Source organism: Rhea pennata, chromosome 8 (assembly GCF_028389875.1).
Source record: "Rhea pennata isolate bPtePen1 chromosome 8, bPtePen1.pri, whole genome shotgun sequence".
NCBI classification, from domain to species: Eukaryota; Metazoa; Chordata; class Aves; order Rheiformes; family Rheidae; genus Rhea; species Rhea pennata.
In genome coordinates, this window is record NC_084670.1 from 5904825 (window position 1) to 5932182 (window position 27358).

Genomic DNA, 27358 nt, shown 5'->3' on the forward strand with positions numbered 1-27358 from the left:
CGTATAATGACCTTTTTTTTTTTTTTTTTTTTTTTTGCTTTTAAGCAGCTGCAATGCTAAGCAGGCTGACGAGCTGAACTTACGCAGTGGTTAGAGTGGCTCAGTTTACCCGTGGGGAACCCAAGCAAAAGGGACTGAAGTTTTTCAGAGAAGTTCTTCGCTTTTCTAAACTCATGCCTACACAGATAGGGACAAATAGACCCAAATCTTCCCCTTCTCATGTTTTGAGTTGACAAACACAAACCAAGAGTCATCCAGAAATCTTACAGTCATGACATGCAGCGCACAGTCCCAGTCTACCATGGCTGGACAGACCTGGCTACAGATACTTGCTGCCACTAACTTTCTTTCTGGGCACACCAGCTCGGGCAGGAGGATTTTAAGGGTGCAGTATGGAAGGCAAACTTGAGTTAATCACATCAGCCAGCCTGGAGCACGGCTACATGGTTTGGGGCGAGCACACTCGCATGCTGTGTCTGTTCAGTGCCAGTGTGCTGCCAGCTCATCACCGGGAAAGGGTTTGATTTTTTTCCACTTTTCACTTTCCCTGGCTAATACGTGCCGATCACCGATTACACACTCCCCGAAGCATCACTGTAAATCAGTGAGAGCCGCTGTTCCGCTGCGGCCATTTCAGCAGGAGACTTCGGGTGGCACTAGGTGGAGACAAGCAGAGCTGGAAACAAGCACCCAGAGCTGGACTAGCTCTGCAAGGAGTCCGTGCCCCAGGCGCTGCTGTGGGGCTGCGTAATGTGCATGGATGCTCCCACCGAGGCCCATGGGCACTGCAGCTGCTTCATCCCAGGGAAGCACGGCCCACGGAGCTAAGCGGTAAAGGCTGGCCCGTTAGGACTGCTTCAGACAGGAGAATCTGCCTGGCCACAAGGGAGATCTTACCCAGGCTCACACATCCTTTTTCTCTCCTTCACATGCCAGGTGGGAGGTTTGACCTTGGGCAGTAGATCCAGGGACCATCCCGTGGAGCAGACACACATGGAAGTGTCACACACAGAGGAAGATGAAGTGATTTTGCCTGTGACCCCAAGCGAAATGGCAAGCCCCAATCGGCCATGGTAGCCCAATATCCACTTCATGTTTATAATCTGTCCTCTGGGTAGGATTTCAAGGTGCATAGCATCATATCTTTCACACTTTTTGAGCAGGGCTATAAATTACAGCAAGAGACCCTGCAATTTCAGCCTGATCACTCCGTACTCCTGGCGCCTGCTGGGTTGTTGTTGTTGTTGTTACAGCTACAGCCCCAAGTGGGGAACCTGTGATGAATGGCAGGGAAGGGACTTTCCTGACTGCTCTGCAAAGTGGTCACAAATAGGAAGAACTGCAGTTTCCTACAACGTTTAGCATTTTGTAGGCCCTCAGCAGTGCCACACTTCACTTCTTCATTTCTAGCATCCCCCTTTGAGAGCTCTACCCCACTTCATCATCATAAACATGTCAACAATCCGTCCCCGCGGAGGGCTCTGCTGTTTGTTCTTTGGCTCACATGGAGAAAGCATGTCCCCGCTCCAGCCCCAGCACACATTTCTCTATGCTCAAAGGGGCCGGAGCTGGAACGGGGCCATCTTGTGGCTCCCGAACCTTGATATTTAAGGGGATTAAAAAAAAAAAAAAAAAAGAGGAACATGAGCTTGATAAATGTGGTCAGCTGATAGGAACGTGCCTGAAGCCTCCTGCTGCTGCTGTTGCCACCAGAAAGCTGCGGAGGCCAGGAGATGCAAGGAAGTTTTATTGACTCGCTCCTACCAAGAACACACGGCTGCCGTTCCAGCTGCCTGGCGCGCCCCAGCATCTCTCGTGGGCCTGTCACCAAGGAAATGGGAGGCCGGTTCTCCCCTCCGGACCTAACAAGCTGGGCAAAGCTCCCCTGTGCCTCTCCGAAAGCACTGGAAGAGCTTTTTTCATGGAAATTGGCTCCAGCATGACATTTTTGTAGACTACATTCCTATTACACCTGAAGCTTTCCCTTCAGCCACATGCCAGCTCGGTGGTCGCAAGCGCTGCTGATCAGGCCAAGGCGTGTGGCGGGCCGGGGATGCACCCAAGCGGAGCAAAGAGCACCGCTCGAGGCCACAGCTGCCTGCTCGCGCTCCCTCCGGAGTGGCCCTGGTCAGTTCAGCAGGGCTGCCCCTGCCCTGGAAGCTATTTCATGTTTTAGAAAGAAAGAAAGAGGATCCAGGGTGCGAGCAGCTGACTCCTTTGAATTCGTGTTCCCTTGTCTGAGCTTAACAAGGAAGTTCAGACTTAAATTTCTTCAACGCAGCAAGCTGGGCTATTAAAGGATCATAAGTGAACTTCATTAAAAGTGGTAGAGAAGAAAGCAAGCCTGTTCTAGTTAATAGGCGCAACTAATAAAATGTAAATATTAAACCAAACAATTAAGCTGAAAGGAGATGAAGAATCCTTTAGGGAAAAGGGAATGTGAAGTGCAGCAGAACCTTAGTAGGGCCATGATGAAATTTTGCAGTGACAAGTCATAAACATATATGATGAAGAGAGAAATAGCAGAGAAGACCCTACATAAATGACATTGCAGTGGTTTTTCATCCTTTTATTTTTTTTTCAGAGCAACTCTCCCTCAATCTTTCAGGACCAGGCATTAGGCAGAGTATCAGACAGAATTATTTTCCTGCATGCAGAGAGTTTAGGCCCCCCGAAAAGGGCTTGCTGGACAGTTATGAACATGTAAGCACTCTGTATATACCCCAAACAAACTTCCCCAGTGGTTTGCTAAAAAATATGGTGCAATGCTTGTCTGAATGAAGTATGGGGAAAGAGTTCAGTTTTCACGGCTCATTTAGTCCAAGATTTTTCTTCAGGGACAGCCAGCAAGAACACTAATTTTGATCACTTTCTTCTAACGTGGACAAAGGTCTTCTGGGATTTGAGCAGAGACTGACTCATTTTACAGGACTCTGAACAGGCTTTAGTTTCCACCTTCCAGGGCCAAATTCAAAGTGGTCACCTGCAGAAGATAGATTCCAAATCAGCCCCACTCCAAGCCAACCAACTCCTTTCTCTCATGAACTTACAGCAGTAATTCAATTGGAAAAGAAAGACAAGTATTCAGAAACGTAAAAAAAAAAAAAAAAAAAAAAAAAAAAAAGAAAAATCATTCAGCAACGACAAGCAGGGGAGCACCCTCTTGCCTGAAGTTTCTAACCTTTTTGTCAAAATACTCAGATTTCTGTTAAAAGCAAAAGAATTTTTAAAAAGTCCTGTTTTCAACCAAAGCGCTCTTTCAACTAAAGAGTATCATCTCTTTTTAACAACCTGCACATTTCAGGCAGCCCTCTTGTGGCAATGCTTACTTGCCCCTGGTGTAGAAATGTCAGGGGCACTCAAGTGTGAAGGTGCTGAGGGACCTGTAAGGACCTGGATAAAACAGAAAGAAAATGCAAAGTGGGACTTTGCTGAGCAACTCACGGCTTTCTTCTTATCCAAATCAGCTGGAAAAATTTTAGTAGGAGCTCCTCCTCCTCTTGCACCACTATCCCAGAGACAGATTTAAATAGCACTCTGCTTTGCAAAAGAGCTGTAAAGAGCCCTAGAGCCAGCCAGCTGAGATAAAAGGCCATGGCTGAGTGTTTCTGTAAAGACAACAGTTGCAACACAAGGGACAGATATTTAGCTATATCTGTCAGCCATGCCACAAAGTTCTGCTGCGAATGGAAGAGAAGATGTCTTTGTGCATCCTGGCATGGCTCTGCCCCCTACACCCGCAGCGTGCAACATCTCCCACGTAAGACATGGTACCGTCTCTGATGGGCAGGGAAATGGTGGACACAAACATCGCAGCTTTGAGTGGACAGATTCTCTTTGCAATCCCCAGAGTCTCTCTGTTAGTACCAAAGAACAAAATATGGCCCTATCTTGCTCCTATTATAGGTTGCACAGATTTAGTGCTTCATAGGCTTTTCCGTTTAAGACCCTGCAATGCACCAGCAACCGCATTTAGGGAGTGGTACCAGCTCTGTACCTGCTTTAATTCTTGTCCCTCACCGACTACCATAGCACTAAGTGACAGATCTCCCGTAGGACAAACCTCACGCAAAGCATCTGCATTAGGATGGGGGCAGACATCTGTAATTTTGCTTATGCCTCTGCAGAAATCTGCATCTAGAAAGTAGCATCTAAGAGTTATGTTACCTCAAACATATATGGCACCCGCACTCTGTCCCCTGGTTCCTGAAATAGCCTTTCCTATCATTATGAGGTTGAAAGAAAATAAACTTTCATGATCATTTTTATTATCCTATATAAAAATTGTTTAACATTTTTTTCATTTCCATGTGAAAATGTTACACTAATCCAGATCCGGGCAATTTCCTTCAAACCCCTCCTTTATCACTCAATTGTTGGACTTGGATCAGTCAAGACAAAGACATTTTTTTTCCTGTGTAGATCTACTTTTTGTCCCCATACTAGCCACTATTTTTGACAAGACGCTTAAGAGAGGAGCATGGAGGAAATGAGTAATATTTTTGATTCCAAAGAAACAAATGCCAAAGGTCAATTTTGAAAAGATAATACAGCTTGCTCAAGACACCGTGGAGTCTGTAGAGTCCCGGTGAAAGGAAGAAGCTGTGACTTAGAACTGTATAAATTGTTGATCTTTTACATTATTTGGACCTTTTCAATCAGATCTGTATTTTGCTTAATAAAAATAAGGTAATTACTCAGCTTCTTTTTCTATATTCTGGGCAGCAAGCAGAACAGCTCTCAGAGACATCAGCCAACTGCCTCCAGTGAAGCCTAGCTAACTGCAATCACATGCAGCCACTCTCCCCCATCTGACAAGGCGGCATTCCTGCAAAAGTGGTTCTCCCTCACTAATCCCACCATTAAACCTAAAAACCAGATCCTATTATTTTAATTCAGCTGGCAGTAGTTTGCCCCATTTTAATTGCACACCCATACAAATTGATATGTCACTTCAACCCAGACTGAGGGAACCTAAACTGACCTCAGCTGTCAGCAAAAACACACGGAGCAAGTATTAAACAGTCCTATTCGACACTTGCCGATGCGTTATACCTAGGAGACTCCAGGCCTCAACTGAGTGTGCCTGCATGATGCTTTAAGGGTTTAAGGTCTCGCTGGTAGAAGCTCTCTTCATTTACTCCCCGGGAAGTCACACACAGGGGATTATTTTAGTGGTCTGTCAACACAAAGCTTCAATCTGACTGGGCTTGTGCCATCCCAGGCATACATTAACGAATCACTCCAACAGAAGCAGTAGCATCTCAATACAACCATCCTTTTAAAAAATCAATTAGAATTACATGTAAACCACAAAACCAGTAAGTGAATGTATTGTTAAGAGGTTTTGATTAAAGCTTTTGACATTGAAAGGATCAAACTAAGAATCAGAGAAACATGCCACAAAAATCATCAAAAGAAGATGAGGAGCAGATTTTTTAGCCCTTGCTTTGAGGGAGATAAATCAGTTCTTTGTATTTTACGTAGGGAATGGGTTGCAGAACTTCACCCTTGCTGCAGAGAAAATATACATTTAATTGACCTTGTGTCCTTGAAACCAATTAGTCTTTTGATGTTTCTCCTAGAAGAGCCACCTCTAGCACAAAAGCTGCCGTGCACACGGGAGGCTTCTCTCATCTGGGCCTGATGTGCCAGGGCAGCCTTTGGCACACCACCAACACGGTGACTTCTGCCGGCCGAGGTCGGGCGGCAGCAGCGTCCACCACTAACGGCTGGGAACACAGCGATGCTTCCACCGAGGGAGGGAATTGCTTGTGCTGCCCAACAGGTACAATTTAATGCTTTTATCTCATAAACTTCTGGCACCGAATTTCTTAAACGAATAACAGCAGCACACCCTATCCTCTTTCTTACAGGAGACCTTAAACATCAATCTGAATTTTTATTTTCAATCACCATAAAAATGCATGTGGATCATTAACATCGTAGGTTCTATAACACGGTCAAACCCTCAACCCCCGAAAATCCCCACTGACAACCCATTTTTCTTTTATTTGTCTACCAATCTACCATATCTACCATCCACCGTTTGTACCCTAATTTCATCTGCAATGTACTTTCTTCAGTTTGCGTCGGGGCAAAAACTGAGCACTGGCTTTAGCCTTTGGAGTTGGGAGGCTGCATGTGCACTATCAGAGCTGACAGCAGAGCAGTGTAACTGCCCTCTAGCACTCACAGAGTCAGCAATTTCAGCACAGCTTCTGCAGCAAATAGAGCTCTAAATTCAGCTGCTAGTTTACAGATAGTCTTTCAGTTCAATTACAGTAAATTTCTCATTCTCAGGCTGCCCAAAAGCCACAGAGATTAATCCCCTTTGCAACACCCTTCTGCTAAAATGAAACTTGGTTAAACACAGGCTTGAAGAAGCCACCTCATTTTTTCTAAATTTACTGCATATTTAAAGTCATATTTATAAGTGACAGAGCAAAACAAACAAAACAAAACAAAACCAAACAAAAATAGGTTCTCTGCTGAGAATTTATGTGGCAAGCTTTGCCCCAGAGTGAGTTTTTATAGTCTGATTATAAACCCCTGGAAACAGAAGGGTATACAAGGGAAACTCTGACAGATCCTTACCTAGAACACTGCAAATGAGCACACTATAAAAATGACTAATTGCAGATATTGTAAAATTTAGCTTAGCTCTCAGCCTCAGCCACTGGGCTGGGACGGGGGAGATGCAGGCAGCGATAAGGGAATGCTGACTGGGGGCCAGGCCCTCGGCTGCTGCTCCTACTGGCTTTGTGCAAAGTTTTGCCTATGTAAAGACTGGAGGCTTTTAGGAATGACCCTTCACTAACACCCATGACTGTGACAGGAAACACTTCATTAAAATCCTTCAGCCTTAATGGAGAGACAACTGCTCACGTGGTACCTGGCCTGCAAATAAATCTCTCCATGCTTACTATCTGCAACGAACTCCCAGTGCTTCTCTGCCCATGAAGCTCAAAGCAAGCCTAGCTTGCATCAAAGACCTGAGGGTTGACCTCATCCTTTCTCCTGGAGCGTAAGGATGTGTTAGGCCATATACTAAAAACCTAGATTCCTCTAAGTGCCTTTGCTTGGTGACCAAAGGAGGCAGGGAATTGCTCAGAGGCTCTGAAGAGCAAAGCAGAGGGACAAGACGAGGAGCTGGGAACTGCCTGGAGTCTGTCCCCATCGATACTACAACAGGAATTAGGTGCTTATTGCTTCGGACCTGCTACCACCAATAAAAAAAAAGGATATAAACCCAGACTGGATGGCACCGAATGAAAATGCATTAAAAGAGGAAAGTCCATTTGGGACAAACCTGAAGAAATGTAGTAATGGTAAGCAACAGGTTCTGAATGAACATAGGGGTGGTACACACACCTTGCCTGTAATGGCAGGGGTCTACACAAATACTGTCTGCTAAAATGGGAAACTGCTTAGGCCAGATCCTGCCATTGCAGTGTGTTCCTGGGAGCCACCAGCCCAGGGAATGATGTCCCCTGGGGGGCTGTTACCTTGCAGGTGTTGAGGAAGGGCATTCTATCCTTTACACTCATGTTAGAGAAGCTAATGTCATCTGGCAAAGTAGCCGGGGAGGCTCAGGGAAAGACATCCTCCAGCTTTCTGATCTCTTCCTGCCCTTCTCCCCTCTAACATGGAAGAACTCCCTTTGGAGGTGATGGGTTCCTGTCCTGCAAAAGTCAACAGCCCTCTTCTCCCCTCTCCATGCTATCAGAGGTGGCTTTCTGAATGTCTCCTATGCCTGGAGCTACATGGGTCATACTGTGCTGTCAATCACTCTTGATAGCTGTGGAGAGAGAAGACAGAGTGGGAAGACTGGGACAGGATCTCTGCTTCTGTGGAGAGAAGAGGTCTCCAGCGAGCTCACTGTCCCAAATGCCATCATGAAGTGCTTCCTTTCGGAAGTCTCAATATCTCCCTCTCCCTTTGAATCTTCATACATCATCTCCATGCTAAGTGCTGCCTTCAGTACCTAGCTGGGCTGGATTCATATTCCTGCACATTGTCCCTCCAAAGCTTGCTGAAACCCCATCCCCAAGGTCACAGTGTGCTGACCTGACTGAAGAATTGGCAGCTGTATCCATTAGGAAACTTAAGTGGAGCTGGTCAAATTTACAAGAAATGGTTGAATTGTTCTTACGCCAGAGGGGCCTGCAATTACAATAAAGGCCTTAGCAACAACAAGGGACAGACCCCGGCCACGGACACCCTGAAGGCCTAAAGATAAAGGGTTGGATTACACAAAGCAGCTTCTCATTATCCACTCCTTGATACACGTTGGTAACTTTGTTTTTTAAGGAATCCCTTAATTAGGTTTTACAGTGCATAGGTTAGGTATTTTCCAGTAAGAGCTTTATTGTAATGGGTTGCACATGTTCTCATACTGTACACCAAAATGAAACTTAGCTACAGGGCATTTCCTTCCATTGCTCTTGCTGGGGAGCAGCTTTAAGCTTTTTGTAGACACAAAGCCATATTTCACTCTTGAGAGGCCGTAGCAGCTTCCCACTTCCAATCACTTGGTCATTTCAACCCTCAACTGTGCAGCAAACTTGCAAATGTGCTGTAGGAAACAATCCTTAGGAGTAGGGGCCAGGTGAGTTAGAGATGGAAAAGACCCAGGAGGTTAATGTCCAGGAGTGTCTCACTGTCAGCAAAGACCAAGAGTCTCCCAGAGAGAAGCCCACTATCCTAGGCAGTGCAGCGCACAGCTGGCTACTGCATTGCTGACCATTACTAAACTGCTGTGGGAATCATTTTCTGGGGAACCTCCTCCAAAGTTTCATATTTCTATGTTCCATTTCAATACACCGAAGTTTGGAAAAAGTGTGGAAAAAGACAAGAAAAAATCAGTTTCATGGCAATGAAAACATAATTCATAAATGAAAGAGAAAAATCACATTTAGATGGCTAGATGTTTGGATATGATTTTTCTGCAGTCACTGACTGACCTTCTCTAGATCCTGGACTCCAGAGATTGCGTACTCAGACCCACTAGAGTTACTTCTTGGACTGCAGTTTTTTCAGCTAGAGATTGCAGCAGACTTAAAGAAATGAAAATTGCAGTGGGAAATATGAACACAGGCTGGAAAAACTACTCATTGATTTTTCTATTCAGCCCATCAAGTTGATGACACAGTGTGACTATTAGAAAAATCCCCAGCTACAATTTAAGTGTGCAGAACTAACCCCCAGCCTTTGTGATCTACCCAAAACTTGGAAACTTATGATCATCTTCCAGTATGAGAGTGGAGGGGTATCAGATGGAACTTGTGTGTGGCAAATTGAGATTAATCAAAAGCAGACAGCTCTGCATAGACCATATAGGTAAGTGGTGGGACTCCTTGCAACAGGATGTTGTAAGGAAAAAAGTTTATGTCGGTTCAAAAAGCAGCTGGACAAATTCATGGAAGATAAATCCTTTAAGGAGTCTTAAATACCACTAACCACAGCAGTCTTCAGTCTTCAGTCCTTATCGTCTATGATTAGAGCTATAGAAATGAGTTGTCTGATGGGGCTTCTAAGAAGTTACAGCCTGCAGGCTGAGGACATCTCTGTCCTGCCCTATGAGCATGGGCAGGGAAGCCTGACTGGGGAGGCATCAGAAACCTGGTAGCATTCCTGGTCAGCTCTCGAAGCACTTCAGCCTGCAGCAGAGGACTCTGCTTGTTCGCCTGGCTGTCCAAGGTGTTCAATGCAGCCAAAACACGCGTTCCACTTAAAGATGCCGTTGAGAGATTAAACCTCAGTCCTACAAACAGTCAGGGATGTGACAGCACTGTGCACACAAGGAGCCTGGCTGAAACAACATTTGCATAAGTGTTTGTAGGAGTAGGAATTTGCAGCTGGGATTTCCATGGTACCCGTTCCTGCTTGCACTTGGACCTTTTAAAATTAAGCTATTAGTATGCTTGCACTGAAGAAGGGAATTTATGTTGTCTTTATGCTTTCAGCCTGAATTTGTCCTGAGGGAACAGTAGCAGAAAAAACAGCCATTTATTTTTAATAGTCACCAGCGTCGTTACTTAGGTCTGGTGAGCTTAAAGACTTGAGAAGGGGATGATATCATCAAGGAAGCCATTTCTTGCTTCCTTTTTTTCTCATTCATTAAAAAAGAAATCCCACACAGAAACCAGAATATAAGAACCTTGCTTTGGTTGCTAAATGCTTCCTCTCAGCATTACAACCTTCATTTCTCCTGTATGTTGTCACTTTCCCAAACTGCAAACTACCCTTTTTTGTGTTGTCCCAGGGACAGGGACCCTTTGCCCACACTCTGGTTTCTGCACACGTACTAAGAAATGAGCCAGGTGATGGCAGATGCCTGCAAACCCCCACACTCCCAGCTCCCCCAAAAAGGCAGAGGAATCATTTTCAAGAGAAGGAGAGATCAAAATTTATCTGCAACGACAGCCCCAGGCCAAGGCCAGCAGCAGGGAGCAGGGCCCCCAACCTAGGACACATGGGGGTCACCAACACCAGGCCAGGCAGAGCACCTCAGCTTGGCGGTGACTTTGCGGGAGCCCTTGCAAACCACATCTGGAATGTGTTTCAGCTTCAAGAGCAATAAAGGAAAACACTGAACACAACAGGGTCGAGGCAATGCTGTCTGAAAGAAAAGGTAATGCTTTGACCCTTATTTGGCCCACGACACGGCTGGTTATTTCGCCAAGAACTGGGGAAGTGTGGCTTGGGTTGAGTAAAGGATAATAAGCTATTTAGGCATAAAATAATACAATTCATTTCAAGCTTCAGTGGCACCCAAGAATGGGAAATGTGATTTCCCCACGCTCCAGGCCACTCCTTTTCTTTTGTTTGCAGACATCCAACAAGCAAACAGAGCTCAAATGGATTCACACAGAAACAATCAAGATCAGACAAGTTCACTCCATTTTTCAAGCAGAGTTTGTTTTGAGAAAAATTAGGAAAGCACTATCTTAATTTATAAACTATCAACAAATGGAAATCCAGTTTACAAGTGATGGCATCAACATACAAATGACACATGACCTTTCTGTTGCTTTGCCTTTACTTTTCACCACCAAAGCTATGGGCTTCATTTCAGCACCACGCTCCCTAGAACAAGAGGGGTCACCTCGGCAGAGGCAGTAGGGCTGGCCACAGGCACTGTGCAAGGCCATATCCCTCGTACCTCCTTCTCCCACACTGCTCGCTGCAGTGCTCAGCCCAAGCTACACCCTGCTCCCCTTGCTTGGTGCATCTGATCCTGGAGCCAAGTGCAAGCACTGTTGTCAAGGCCACAGGGGAAAGTACAAGTGCTAAGAGCATTCCTCCAGGGATAGCCATAATCAGAAGGTAATTTTGCTTTCCTGATCTGGCAAAATCTGTTTTTCCTTTAGGAAAGTGTGTGCCTGCAGATGAGGTGAAGAGCATCCCTCTAGATAAGTAAATGTTTGTTTTATTTTTCAAATATAGTTGGAATAAAACCTGCTTCTTAAACTTGGGAAGTTCTCAAGGTTGGTTTTGCAGGTCTGCCCACATCTAGCTGACACCACCAAAATGTGGGATAGCGCTACCTTTATTTTATTGCCACCACTGTCTGACAATCCTTCAATCAAGTCTGTTAGCTTATCACTCGAATGAATAGTTTCTTACTTAGAAAGGCAATAGTTACACACTTGATTTCCCTGACAGCAGAGCTATCTCCCATCTCATGCCCAACTACAGGTTACCCCCATCTCCTTGACTGTTTTTGGAGGCCTCACAATATCTCATATCAGTGAAAAAGTTGGGATACAAGCAAGGGAGCTTCCACCAGAATGATGAGAAGGTTTTTAACTCAGACCATATTACTGCTCTCATTGAGAGCATGGTCTCTCAAAGAGCCAAAGAGAGCAGAAAATAGTGATGGGTGCTATGTGCTGGATGGTGTTGCTGGAGCCTTTGCAGCATGGCACTGTCCCCTACAGCAGAGAGACATCCAGCCATACGGGAGAGCCTCTGTCACCTTCCTTCTCAAATTCCATCTGCAGTAGGGTGCCAGCAAATAGATGCATGCCCTAGAACTGAAGTTTTTGGCTCTCTGTATCAGAGTCCCCAGGTAACTACAGCTTTCCATGGTCCCATTCCTGCTGCCTCCCTGCAGAGGCTCGCTGGAGTCAGGCTCAGCTGGGTAGGCTGACAGCCATGTAGCCATTCTCACTCCACATCTGCTGGAATTTCATCATATCCATGTTGCTGTGTTGGATCCATTTAATTATTTTATAACAGCAACATTCCATGCATCTGAGGATCTAATGTCTTCCTCTTCAAGCCTGTTCTGTTACTCTATGGAGGCATGGGAGGAAGAAAAAAAATGACTTGGCAGAGGCTGCAGAGAAAACATGGCACACCACAAGCAGCCAGTTCTCTCATTTTCATTGCAGCAGTTTCAGGCGGTATCTCACTGGGATCTCACTGGCTTCTTCTGCCTGATTTTTAAATTAAAAAAAAAAAAAAAAAAAAAAAAAGCCTGACCACCCTCTCTCTGAATAACTGGCTTAGATAAAGCTGTTGCTTTTTCTCCAAGAGGATTGAGAAATAGGGGCCTTCAATAGCCTCTTTGTATGGTTTTATTTTGCAGCTTCTAGCCCAAGACAGCATTTCCTGACCTGCGAGGATATGCTGCCCTCTTCCAGCCTGGGACACTGCAGCTCAGCCGTGCCATGGAGATATATCTCCATGGATCTGCAGGATTAAACTGAAGAATCAACAACCCTACACTTTGACAGGACTAGGTTTTGTTAGCAATTAGCTGGTGTGTTAGAGAGAATTCATTAAAACTATAAGGCACTAGGATCACATCCAAGCAGGCTTCTCCTGACTTCACGTCCCCCATTTGCCCTCCCTCCTGCCTGGTTTGCAGTGCTGTCTCTAGACACTTATCCTCAGCTTTCCCATCATTTATCCCTGAGGAGTCTCACCTCACGACTAAGGCAGCCTATAAAGACCATGAGAATCCTCAAATATATTTTACCAAACTGTCACAATCGGAGATCGTCTGTCGGGAATTTTGAATGCTTTGGGGGCAGGCAACAGAGATGAGTGAGCAGGGGAAAGAGCCTCAGGAGTCTGTCTTATCCAGTTAAAGGCTGCATGCCTTTTACTCCCCCTTGTGCTACGGGAACAGATGAGGACTTTTCACCTCGACTGGGACTCTGGTTTGTCACACCTGCTGCTCTCACAGGTGCCTGTGTGCCCTCCAGCAATTCCCCTGCAACTCCTCTTATCAGATGCCGAAGATTAGAGGTCCTTTGGAATAGAAACTTCAAGGAAAAAGGGGAAGGGGAGAATTGCATTTCAAAGAAAGTGCTTGAAAGAAACCTTTGAAGGACCCTATTCAAAGGTTCATGACTTGCTATAACCATTTAAGATAGATATTCCTGTTTGGAATTGGGGTTGTCTCTCACCCCAGTAGGACAGAAAAGCTGCCTTCTTTGTGTGAACACAGTCCTGGCACAACACAGAAGTGATCCACATGATAGCATCTTACATTGCTTTCATCCTAAAAGATTCAAAGGTAGTTTATAAAGGTATGACCTACTCTCACATTTGCATGAGTAACTTTCTTTCCATATGAAGCCATGAGCTTGTGCCTATAATCTTTAGGGTAGCATAAAAAAAGCTAAATGTTTGTGGGGCTGGCCCTGTATCAGATATCCTGAAAAACCACAAACATTTACATCATTTATTGCTGAAATGTTCCAATCCCAGGATTAAAACAGCAGCACAGCAGTTAAATGAAATGGCCACACTGAACTAGAGCTCAAACCCGGGCGCAAGCTTATCTTTTCACTGGTCTCTGATGGGGTCCAGTCCTCATCCCAAATACACAGCTTTGGGGCAGGAGCATTGCCACACAAGATCACCAGACCTGACAGCACCATGATGCATCTGAACTGGCAGATTGCTCCTGCTGTTAATGTAGCAAAACAGCTCACAAGCACAAAAATATCTTGTCTGCCCAATTTCCTGCTATACACTTTCGTAGTGGATATTTTCTTGTTTGGGGAATTTTATTTCTCCTGGATTTTTTTTCTAAGTACACAGTGGAAATAGCTGATCTTATCTACTTTATTACAGGTAGCTTTTTAAAAATAACAACTTAATTGATTCATGGCCACCCATTTAGGCAAGCCTTGGTTCAGCTAAGCCCTTAGCCCCTGTTTAGCACCAAGAGTGTGTTTACTGGGATTCAGCAGGATCTATTTTTAAGGATATATTCAACCGTGTTGCTGACACAGGGTCAGGATTCTTACCACTGCTGTTCTCAGGCTCCATCTCCATTTTTGCATGGCAGTTTGGCCGTATCTAAACCTGCACAAGGAGACCTTCACCCCTTTGCGTATGTGTCCACTTTCGCCAGTCCCGGCTGAGATCTTTGCCTGATCCTGCAATTCCTGCAGACAAGCATACAAGCACCCAGCTGACACCAGGTAGTGACCCGGCAGGGTGGAGAAGGACTTCCTGCACTGCACAGTACAAGGACATTCTCGGTGTCTCCACTCCAGCAGCAACACGCCTGGCAGCTGCAGAAGCACAGCATGGCACCCCGCTGCTGGTGGCCATGGTTCACCCGTGGGCACCCCTGTGGCAGGGAAGAGCTGACCCTGAGCAGGACCAGCCTCTCCCCTGCAGCATCAGCATCTCGCAGGGCTGCATGGCTGGAGAACTGGGCAGAGGGACAGGAAATGTGGAGTTATGCTCCTGATTCTACCATTAATTTCTTATATGGCCTTGGGTAACTTGTATCACCTGCCAGCTTTCGTTTCTATGTGGATGAAGTATGAAAAATAGCCAACATCATGGATTTAGGGAACTCAAAGCTCTACAGAAAAGAATCTGGTCTGACCTTTCTATATCAAAAAACCTTTAATTTCTCTCAGTTACACCTGAATCAAGGCCAGTTTCTTATGTTCGACCAATATATATCTCTCCATCTCTTACAGAAGAACAACAACTTATCTTCATCTGAAAACATCAAGCGATGGAGAGAAGCCAGCCCTTCCCTTGGTATTTTCCCTCCTATGATTAATTCCCACCACTACTGAGCATTCAGATTTCATTCCTCATCTGATTTTTTGGGGATTCTTCTTTCAGCCACTGCTTCTAACAATGCTCTTTTCTGCCAAATGAAAGAGTTTGCCTTACTCAGTATTTCTCCCAATGGTTCATCCACACTGCTTGGTGGGCTAAGTGCAATAACTGCAAAGATCAATTAAAATTTGCTCAGTGCTTTGAAATACTAAGCTCTTCTCTAGGGCCTAATATCCTGTGCAGTATCAGAGGTATACTGACAAGCACTCTGCTTCAGCCTTTCAGGCAGTGTGCAGCTGCCAGAGAAAACCAACAGTGGAAAAGTACTATCCCTTCAGAAAAACAGATGTTGCAGCTCCAATTTGTCTTCTGCCAAGACAAAGGAGATGCACTAAATTGATCTTTTGTAAAGGATTTTGTTTTGCTTCCAAGATTAATATCACAACAAACTGGGAGGCACCATACCTCAGGGTGCAATGCAATTTTGCAGAATTGAGCCTAAGTACCCATGCTGGGTATAATTTAGTTAGTCTGAAACTATGTCTGGGGAGGGAAGAGAGAAACTTTCTTCCTTTCAGTAGCATGTTATCTAAAGAATCTATATGAGTATACAAAGGCTGGCCATTCAGCTTCAAAGCTTGTGAAAGCCAGGCGATAGCTTCTAGGCTTGCACTCCTCACCACGGAGTACCAGTGGTGGTCCACAGAGCCCTTACTGGTGGTATTTGTGGGGCTCCTTGGTCACACAAAACGAAAGGAGGCATGAAGGGATGGGAATTAAGACCTGAACCATCCTGTGAGATGGCTGGAGGGCTCTGATCTGAGCCAACTTTTCACTGGCCAGTAAAAGTCATCTCAAACCATGCAGCCGGACATCCAAGGCTCCAGCTCTTCTGGGGAAAGTGAATTCTTGATCTCTTTCATTAAAAATGATTCTCTTCACCTACAGCCCCAAAACACTGCCGTTTACATGCTGGTTTTTCATGCTAGGATCATGTCTGCTTGCCACCATTAAAGGCACCCTTCTGCAGTATTTTTTGCCCCTTACACAACCCCCATCCCCAACACACCCATTCCAGATGAGACATTCTTCACTTGAGCCATTACACAGCTTCACCAGCTACTACTGCAATTCTCCTCAGTGATATCTGCACTTCAGCAAAAGGATTAAAAACCCCTACTTGTACAGCCTGTTCAGGATGAAAGGCAGCACATAAATTAAACATATTGATTCAAACTCCTTTAAACAATGCATTGATCCTTATTTTTACACAGTGTATCTCATTAACAAGTTGAAACAAGTACAGTTATCAGATTATATTGTTCTCTTTCCAAGCTTCTTCATCTGCCCCAAAAACCTCAAATAATTTCCATGTACACGTTTCACCAGCTCCCTGCATCTCTATGCTACAGCAATCTGTGAACAAGGTCTGCGCACGCACGCACGCGCACACACACACACACACACACACAGAGTTATAACTGATTGACAAAAATGGCTGGACAAAATGAAGCCTTAAGGGTTGCTTTTTCTCCCTTCACTGTGGGAAAGCTTTTACAGCAGTGGAAAATAGATGTAATGTACTACCTCGGGACAGCAACATTTCTCACTGGTGCTCTGAAGTGCTCCTGAAGCAGGCTGGCCCCTTTTCTGCTAGGGCTGGTCTACACAAAGAAGTTTTGCAAGCCTAATTCTGTCAGCTAGGAGTGTGAAAAAAGAAATACCTCATCCCTGCAAGCGAGAGAGCTACACCAGCAAAAAACCCCGGTGCAGTGCTACAAAAGAAGGGATTTTTTTTTTCTTTGTCTTCTAATATAGTTAATTTTGTTTGGGTGAGCTCTGATAAACTACACCAGCAAAAGAAACCTCTTGGCTCAAATAACTGTGTTTCCAGTTCAGGTTGCCAGTACTGCGGTATCTGTGTGTCAGCACATTCCTCCTGCTGGAGAGAAGGGACCCGACCTTGAATTCACTGAGGTTTTTACCTGAGATAGAGGAAGGCTTCTCTCGGGAATACATGATTTAGTGTTAGAGTTGGACCTCTCCTGAGCCAGTCTGCCTCTTGGCACTGCAGGTGAAGAGTGAGCAGAGTGGAAGCATTGAGTAAAAGACGGATCAGACTATTTAATACGTAAAAAGACACCAAGACACACTGTGGTGAGAGGGAAAGATCTGGCTGCTTCGAGCTGGGGGCTGGCACATCAGACGGCACATTCCTGTCTGACACCCGCCTTCTCGGCTGCGAAGGGAGCTACTTGTCTGAGACGATGCACAGCCAGAGGGTCGCTCCCATGATAACGTGAACTCATTTCTGGGCTTCTGACATGACCCACTGCTGCTCACAGTTGATGGCAAGCTCTGTTTCACATGGGGGGCTTTTACAGCCAGACCCCACGGGTTTCGGTCCTGCCTGTGGGAGCTGTGGGCATCGTTGTGATGAGTTGTCAGGTGGTTGCCTCAGACTCTGGGGATGCAATGGCAGAAAGTGCTCAGGAGGAAAACAGGGTCTCTCTGGTTTTCCATAAAGACCATGGACACCCACAGCACACCAGCCATATCACCAGCCTGTGCAATCCACATTTTCTTCTGGTTGCTGCTGAGCCTGATGTTTGCTCTGTGCTCTCACACGCTGGCCTCCACTTGCCGTAATCACGCTGCTGGCTGCAACGTGGCCACAGCCAGAGCAGTCTGAGGGGCACAGGCTAAGCTGAAAGACCCCACGCCAGATACATCCTGCCGCCGGCTACAAGGGGCACACACTGAGGTGAGATGCATTGCTCTCACCTGCTCTTTTCTCCAGGCTTGTGTAAACAACCTGCAAGGCTAAGGCAGGGCCACCTGAGACACTCTCCGTCCTTCCTCTCCAACCCACTGCATTCCTCCCCAAAACAGCAGGCAATTTCAGCAGCGCTCTGTTTAACAGGGCCTTGAGCCTGCACCAAGGGCCCCTTCCTTTGCATCCTCTGGAGCAGCAAGTCCCACCTTTTCCTTCTTGCAGAGCAGCATTGGCTGGTTGCCCTCACTAATCCTTCGGGGTTGTTTCTTGGGCATTTTCTTCCTTAATCAATTCCCAGAAAGTAGCTTGCATGAGGCTTTGTGTTTCTGTGAAGCGAATTCCACAAGCAAGGTGTAAAAGTAATTAAGGCGGCAGGCTTCAGATTTCTGACATTGCAATCAATGAGCTGTCCCCAGGCAGCCACCCTGACAATGCAAACCCACCGAGCACGCGGAGGAGAGGGGAAAGCGAAAATCCGCGCCTTGCAGAAAGCCACTTCATCTCTCAGCTTGGCTCTCCAGGGGCCAACAGATAAACAGCACTGCCCCAAGGAATTTCCTTCCTCCAAAGGTGGGAACTGGCCTCCCATCCTCTGATGACATCAGCTTCCTTGGGTGTAGGGCAAGAGGACTTCAAAGGAGGGGTTGAGGAGAAAAAGCCCTCCCATGAAAATCAAGAAGGTCTGCTTTTGGGGCTGAAGGCTGTCTTGCAGAGGTTCACGCCAGCATGCTCCGAAGAGACAATAAAAAAGGAAAGGAAAGCATCAGCACAGCAGAGGCAGCCACACAAAACCAGCTGCAGGTCTGCAACCAGCAAGGAACTGCCACTCGAGTTCCCCTAGGCAAACGTCCTGACACAGCCTCTTTCCTGCCAATGTCCACACTAACCCATGGGCAAGCGCTGGCAGCAGCTCCTAGGGTTAGTACCTCCACGCTGAGCTCACCATGGACTTTCAGATGCCAAATACTGGTTAACCTCCAGTCTGTCTAATGAGGCTACATGTGCCTCCTTCTCCAGTCTCCTCTATTCTTAAACGTTGAAGAATCATCACAACTTTTCAGCCCCAGCCCTCTCTGAAGTTTTACTGAAATTTGGCCAAGAGCTTCCTGGGGGAAAGGGAAAGAAAAGGGACTGGCAGACAGATACAGGGATACTATGTTCACATGAGCTTCATTTCCTTAGGAAATCAGGCTAAAAATAATAGTCTAAAATATTGGGCAACTGCCCTCAACTCAACATCTCTCTCTAGACAGGAAGAAAGGAAGGAATTAGCAGACTATAGGTTGTATTTCAAGGGTTGTCTGTTATTGAAGCACAGAAATTAGAAATGAAATTGAAAAGATGTATTAGATCTTCTTGTCCCTTCCTGGGGGAACAGATCTGCAGCTGTTCCCCTTAGCATATTTTTTATGGAGGTGTGCAGCAGCCCAATCTTAAATGATCCAAATGATGGCACTTCCATCAGTTTTCAACAGGGACCCATTCACTTCCTTATATATTTTTCCTTTCTTTTTTAACAATTTCAACTTTTTTTCACTTTTACTATGTTTCATCTCATTATTTCTAGCACACCTCTTAATTATTATATAAACCCACTAGAGCAGAAAAGTAAATAAAAGTGTCTATGTATGCCATCTACATAATTAGAATAGCATCACAAGGTTCATTCCACTTTTTGGCTGACTGAAAGACTTTTTATTCAAGACTGTTTAATATTTTTAACTGTGTTTTTCCTGAAAAAAGGTCTGTTGATTAATAAATTTCAGTTTTTTTCAATTTGCGTTTTTGGGGCTTTTCCCCCTCCCCATTCCAGTCTTAAAAATCCAACCCACACAAAAAGTCTTCTGAATGGCTTTCTCAGTCCCCTTGACTTAATTACTCCAGTTTTCAATTATGCAATTAAAAGCTACTGAAAAGCAAGGGTTACTTTAATATGAAATTTGTCCAAAAAAGTAGCTCCCCTTTCTTAACCACACAGCCTGGTTTTTTGCACAGTAGACTATTGCTTTCCAGCAGAATGGACCCTATAGACCTGGTGACCTTGATTTCACACTATATGCACAAGTCCTTGAGAGCGGAGGGCCACACACTGTGTGCAAACTATCGCTCCTTTCTGGAACCGTTAGGACAAACCGTGTCTCCCAGGGAGCAACTCTGACTATTAACCACTGAGATTAAGGCACAGAGGAAACCACTTTGCTGTTTGCAACAGCCTCTACCAAAATAAAGTGCAGTATAGCATAACTAAAAGACTGCATTTCTCTCCAACACTGCAAGCTGCTCACACGGTCCAAGCAAACCCAGCCGTGGTCCTACAGCACCATTTGCTACCCCCACTTCTGCCATATGGAGGAGGAAGGAGGCAAAACCCCACAAGAGTTCCTGTAAGGGAATTAGGGCCGACCCAGGGCAATTAGGAGTTGGACAATTAATTCTTTTGGTTACAGGACAGCAAATTAAATCAACTTCTCCTATCTAAGCTGAATGTTCAGAGCAGGTTTGAACTTGACAGCAAAAATCCAACCACTGTCCCAGCACAAGACTGAGTGGGTCCTGAGGATGAACTAAAGCTGAACTGTCACACACATGACAGAGAAATATATTTCTTTTTGCTACTGTCCAACTGTACATGAAAAGAATAAAATCTGTGAATTACAACCAGCTTCAGCTTCTCCACTCCAAGCACAAACACACAGAGGTTGTGAGCAAAAACCCCTTTCTTTGACATGTTTCTCCCATGTTCAGAAGCAGGTCATCTGAAGATGTGCAGGTAGAAATGGTTTCCTTGGCCACTCTGCGCTTGTTGGGGGCCAGTTTCAGAGAATATTCTGAAAACAGGATTCCTTATCTCAAAATCATCCATCTCAGAAGATGGACCGGTTTTCTCACACCTCCCTGACAGATAGTCGCGTATCCACAGCTGCCAGCGAACACAGCGAGGAAACGCACACGTATTTGGGATTCAGCCCTCAGCCGCCCCTGGATCCCTCCTCCACCTCGCAACCTTGCAGCAGTATTTCCCTGCCTGACCTCTCCTCTTCCTTCTAAATGCCCTTGCTACGGAGAACTGCTGGGACGGCAGAGAAAGGCTGGCTTTGTAGGCAGGATGGAGACCACCTCTGCACTGGGAATATTTTCCAGAGCATTTATGGGTCTCTAAACCCCCGTAACCCTGCAGTGCAGAAGTCCCATGGGCCCAAATCCGTCCCCCACACACACATCTGACCCACAACTAACTTCACTGTTCTCCTGGGCCTCCTGCTTAACTAGGCTTAATGTTACATACAATTTCCATGAAAGCAAAAGATAGATTTAAGGCCGTAGTAGGCATATTTAGAGAATACTAAACTGAGGTTCCAAGATGTTGGAGGCCTTTCCCAAGTGCTGACGGCTATTTCTGAGTCAGTCTCACTCTCTGCTGTTCTCTGCTTAGTCACTTGATCCCAAAGCATCCGCAGGGAATCGAGAGCAAGGGAGAGGGAGCGAGGGAGCATGGCCAGGAGAGGGTGCGCCGCGGGAGCAGGAGGCACCTCGCCTGGGCACCGTCCCAGCTCCTCGGACATTTGTGTCATTGGTGAGGACAGGACTCCAAACACGCAGCTTTTGCAAGGGTCAGGAAGAGACAGGAGGGAGAAGGACATTGCCACACAGGCCCAACCAGAAGTCTTGGGAAGTGACAGTGTTGTATCGAACTGTGAGGAAGAATTGTATTTTGGAGTGAACTCATGCCAGAATACGCATGTGCGTGTGTGCGTGAGCATGCATGTGCATGTCTGTAAGCACGAGTGTGCACACATACGCTCGCATGCATTTTTGTTCAGACAAGGCAACAAACTTTGTTTGGCAAAGCCCACAAAACCTACTTACAAACAAACCACGGTTATAGGCAGCTCCCAAAAAGCTGCTTTCACAGCCGTACCTGCAGGAATTAAAACATCACTAGCCGTTGCTACGTGACCTGGTAATTTGTGATGCTCTACCTTCAGTTCAATCACAGCGCTTTCCATGTGCTGACAAAAATGAACAGTGAGGTGCTGAGAGTCTGTTCATCTACTTATTCAAGGCTCAGCCCTGGTTTTCAGAAGCACTATATAAATTCAGAAGTTGCCCGGAATAATAAATAACTGTGACAGGTACAGAAACAAAGCCTGGAGCATTTTGGGCTAGTGTTTCCTCCTCCAGAAAGGGCTTTTCTCCTCCATGTCTGCAGGACAGAACATCCCAGCAATGCTTCAGCACTGATGAACCCTTAAGCTTTAGCCAGCAGGAAAGTCAGCTTTCTGGCAGAAAACCCTGAGCTAGCTTCTGGCACAGAGCAAAGAGAAGGAGAAAGATGAAATACTTTGTTTACCGTATCATTGCATCACTATCATCACTGGAGAAAAATGCAAGTGCATCTCTCTGCCCCAGGATGCTCCACGTGACCTTAACCATTATCAGCACGGATAAAACAGCGGCGTCCTCCCCTCTGCAGACAGCTCTGGGACTCTGGTGTCACAGTACGCATACACGGGTTTGACCTAGCAGCCACTGACTTCAAGAGTGCAACCCAGAAAGCTCCCAACACCAAATCCCCTTTGCAAGATCTAAATGCAAGAGCAGTGCTCGGTTAAGCTCACGAGTACATACAGTTGCTGACCGTACCATCACTCGAGATGGTGAGCGCAGACAGGGAAGGATTTCTGCCCAGGAAGTCTCTGCATTGTCCACTGCTTTAACTGCTAGCATGTGCTGGCATACAGCGCAGGGAAGAACATACCCCAGCCTTTGCAGAGAGTAAATGATTTCCTCCAGAGGAAATAATCACTTCAATTGGCATCTGTTGCTCAGGTTACACAGAGAGAAGTTGTGGCTCTCTGGAAAAAGCTACCGCCACGGAGATGGCTAGCTAAATTCAACTGTATCTAGATAAGCAGAGTCTTTTTCATGGGTGGTTTCATGTCCATCTTCCTTTCCTTTCCCTTCTACCCCTGCCCTCAAACAGCTTCTGTTTGTAAGTGTACTGCTATTTTCTACATATCAGCATTCATTCTTGGGTCACTGAGCAGTTGTTGAAGACTTCCCAGGACAGGTAGAGCCAGGACACCACAGAACTTCACCTTTCAGCCCTTTTAATTTTTCCTGCATTTTCCCCCATAGCTCCCCCCCCCCCCAGATTAGTTTCATCAAAATCAGTTTTAGGTTTCATGACAAAGAATCTGATTAAAAGGAAAAGGAATTATTTTCCACTGGAGAGAGGGGTGAATGCTGTATTCCAAGGATAAAAAATGACTGAAATGGTGCAGAACTACTATGCCTCTCACAGCTAGAAATACAAGGGAAAAGGTTATGGCAAATGGCAAAGCAGCTGGATGATTTATTTCTAAAATGAGAGACTTACCCCACCAAACTGGGACTCAAGTTGAATTGTTGCAAAACTTCAGTACAACTTTGTGCTCACATGAGACAAGTCTGGGGAGTGCTCTGCTACCCTGAAACAGAAGAGAAAAACAGAGTTTCAAAATCCTTGTAAAGGATCATGTCAGGCAGGGAAATGACACGAGTCAACTGAAATATTCATTCTGTTTTTAATGCTAAAGACAACAGTGAAGCAACATAAAAAAATTATATATATATATATATATATATATATGTATGTATGTATATACAGACCTCATGTTTTCCATTTCTGAAACCATTTGGAAACATTTTCTGGATTGGAGATTTACCAGAGTTGACCCTTGTGCACACAGACAGAAGCAGGTTATCCTAGATCACCATTTTCTGATTAGAAAAATCTAGTTAGAAAATTCCTCACCAGGTATTTTATAAAGATAAATTATAACTGCAAGGAAATGTCAAATTACACCACCTAAAAAAAAGTTTTGGCCAAGTCCCATTTGAATCAAAATTAGTATTTTAAAACATTACTTCAGTAAGGCTCTACTCCTGTGGAAGCCAGAGATCGTTCACTTCAAGGCACAGTTAGGGTCTAGACTTCAGAAGAGCGCATGTAAAACACAGGCCACAAGTAAGGCGTCTGTCATAGAGATGCGAATGCCAAGGCTCAGGGAGATTAAAAAACAAATTCAAGATCAAAAGAAGAGTGCATAGTGTAACTCTCAGAGCACAGGGACACGCTGGGCAACCCAGAGTCCTGAGTAAGAAAATTCAGGTCTTACTCAAAAAAAAGAGAGAAGAAAGCACTGAGTGAAGGTTGCACAGATAGTGACTTTGGAGCTGGGGTGAATACGCGTTCAGCAGGAAGAGCAGCCTGTGCAAAGATGCCCCATGCCTAAGCCTCATCTGCTGGACAGGTTGAAAGTCACTTGCCCTCAACAGCATCCTTTCTTCTGTGATTCTCTGGGGCAAAAACATGCTGTATTCCCTCCCCGTCCTGGAGGCGCGCCGAGCACCTAGGCCCTCCCAGCGCTAGAAAGACTCCAGCGATCTGGCCACTGGTGCTGGGACCTACACCCTCCCCGTCGGCTGCCTCGCACTGGCCCCAAACAGCCCAAAATAACCACGGGCACAGTGAGACTGCGCATGCAGGAGGGGCGAAGAATTCAGAGAAAAGCAATTCCTTTGTGTGAATTCAAGGAGAATTCGTTCCCTCCAAGGGCCAGTAATTCATCTGAATGGTGACTCAGAGATGACATTACGGGCCTGTCCTCCACAATTGCTTCAAGCGTAATTTTGGCCTCAACAGTTTCTTTAATTGAATCTGATTTAGATGGGAGTCCACCAGCACTTCATTTTATTTTATTTTTATGATTCAGTTTAGCATTTAGTTTCAGTTGTAATCTGATTTTATTATAGTTGTTACTAGTGGAAAATCTATCCAACTCTTACTAACACTACATAAATTCAGACGCTGTCTTAAGAAACTTTCTCACACATATGAGCGCTAACATTTCATATGTAATATACCTACCTGTTGATAAGACGGGCTGCATGACTCAGTGCCCTGACTGTTCCAGAGGAAGTATTATTTCAATGCACAATATGTTACAAAGGCAAAGAAATGCAGCCTTTCCTATAGCTATAATGCATGGTAACTTCGAGGCATATCCTCAGACTCGTGAAAATGATTCAACCATACAACTGCACTTGCTCTAGTAGGAGTGTCAATTGGAGAATATATTCCTTTAACAAGAAACTGGTATTCACATATCTTCATTAATTTTTTTTCCAAGAATAAAGGGCTCTGTTTCACAAATCTGACTAATTTCCCTTCCCATGCATGATGTTATATATACTAACAGAGAGGTGTTGCATCCCAGAAGTGGCTGCCCTGCACTGCTCGCGAGCTAAAGGCACTCAGAAGAGGTCTAACACGTCCAGAAGACCAGTATGCAGCGCTTCACACATATGCAGTATCATCACGTCCACCACATCTTAGATAAGCAAATTGAAGCCAGAAAGGCTCTGATTATGCCTTAGAGAAAACTTCCTACCCAGTGAGGGTAGGAAAATATTGTGACAACCAGACAGGCAGCGGCGGACTCCTCTCCAGCTGTGAATCAGGACTGATGTGGGGAGAGCTGATCTAGCTCTACAGCTATAAGAAGGAGGGGATGACATTTTAGGAGGGGCTTTCTAGCCCTGTGATTTTACACTTACAGCCAGGACCTGAGGAGAATTTTAGGATCTACCTGCACAAAGTTTCTACACTGCTGCATACAAGCAGCAGCCACTGCGTGTGCTACCTTATGCAATGGATTGGATGGACTTTCATGGCATGCTAAGCTCCACGTTGTCATGGCTAGACTGCTACCTAGGACCTAATTGCCTCACTTCAGACTGAAGTCACTGCAATAGAAACAAAGTAGGCCAGTTCAGAATCAAAGGCCTACAAGGCAGATTACTTTTGAATGTAAACATATTTAGAAGAAATTTAATTTAATTAATTGTTTTTTTCTGATCTAAGCTGAGAGCTTTTGTAACATCTGAAACTTTTATCAGAGTTGACAATGATACAAATACCATCCTGCCAGCTCCTAGAGTGCTAGCAAACAATCTTTCATCAATCAAATGAACTCTTACAGACAGACCAAGATATAAACACCCATATGTAATGCACATTCTCTGGACTGGATCCACCGTTAGCAAAATCCTCCTGCTTCCCTGGAACTAGGAACACAAACTCCCTTTATATGTCTTAAGCGTCCACAGTACAAACAATAACACATTAGCATGCTCTTGACACCGCTGTCAAAATAAACAGCTATTTATTAACATTCTACAAGGCATTATTAAAAAAAACATTTGAACAATAATGTCAGAAAAAAATATATATCCCTCTGCCTCAGAGCACAGCATCTTCCTTTTACTTAAGACAACATCTGGTGCAGATAACAGCTGCCAAAGGCTAGAGCTAAGAGGCACGGTGATTGCTATTGCTTGGTGGTTGCTCGATTATTTTTAAGAACATTTTTTAGCTGTATGGTATCACTGCCAACTATTCCCTGTGATCCCAGGAGGACACTGCATTCCCTTTCTGCTCTTACTGGGTAAACGGAACAAAGGCTGAACACGATGTTTGCTCTCACCAGTCAAACCTGCACTAAACACAAATAGATACTAAGGACTACCCTCCCCCTCCTTCGGAGGGGAAACCTCCCCATCTTCATGCAGTGAGAATTCTGCAGCCTTTTGTTCCTGTGGATAAAGTAAATTTAAAGATATCAAGGAGCCTCTTGAGAAAACTGAGAGAGGAAGCTTGAATGCAAAGCAAACTTACAAACAAAAAGCTATTTTTAGTGGGGGGGGGAAACTCCTAGCATTGGACAAACAATACAAGGAAGTTTCAGACACTGACTGCTAGGGAGAGCTAATATCCCCTTGTCGCTGCCCCACCTAGTCTGGATACAGGAATGCTGCTATATTCTCAGGCTTCTCGCAACCCCCAAATTATCCACCTTCCCCTTAGCATGGTGCAAAAGTTCAGGGCTCAGGCTGAAAGCCACCTGGTGACCTCAGTTCATACACATCACTTCACCCTCCTGCTGGCATAGGTGATCTGAGGTCACAGCACAGCCCTGATGGGACCATGGGCTGGTGGTGTCAGTAGGGATGGGTGGTGAGACACTCAGGTGGGGTGCTGCCAGAGGTGATGGCACAGCATGGCCGGTAGCGCACACGGGGCTGTGGCCAAAGAGCACACGGAGACTCTTGTCTTCACCAGGCCCAGAGCTACCGCAAAGCAGCTAGCTAGGCAGAAGCAGAAGAAAAGACAAGAACTGCCTTGGGATAACCTTAAAATGGACCTTTTTAAGCAGAGAGCAAATAGCTGGCTATGCTTCTGCCCTTCACTGGAGAGCTAGGCTGCCCAGCGTCTGATGGGACCCCAGGACATCATTTGCCACGAGCCAGTAGTCACACTGTGCTCAGCAGCTGAAGATCTCGCTGTTAATTCAGGACATAGCTACAGTGCTCTGGCACTCCCCATTGACACCTTTTCTTCCTAGCAATCAGCTTTCCTTTTTTTCCCCCTCTAGTCAAAGCAGATAGTGTATTTTTCAAGCAATTAATAGTCAGGTTCTTTGGCGT

The 27358-nt window shown here is 45.4% G+C and overlaps 2 long non-coding RNA genes across 2 annotated transcripts in view; both read right to left on the bottom strand.

Moving 5' to 3' along the window:
• Positions 1-2573: 2573 nt before the first annotated feature.
• On the bottom strand, positions 2574-21722 carry LOC134143538 (uncharacterized). Its single transcript, XR_009959135.1, has 3 exons — positions 21695-21722; positions 17037-17119; positions 2574-2983 (listed from the first exon to the last, which is right to left on the bottom strand). It is a non-coding gene; the product is annotated as an uncharacterized LOC134143538 (long non-coding RNA).
• Positions 21723-23210: 1488 nt separating this feature from the next.
• Positions 23211-27358, bottom strand: part of LOC134143537 (uncharacterized) — a 110042-nt gene continuing 105894 nt past the window's right edge. The window contains exon 4 of the long non-coding RNA XR_009959133.1: positions 23211-23298. This is a non-coding gene — a long non-coding RNA (uncharacterized LOC134143537). The remainder of the gene's footprint in view (positions 23299-27358) is intronic.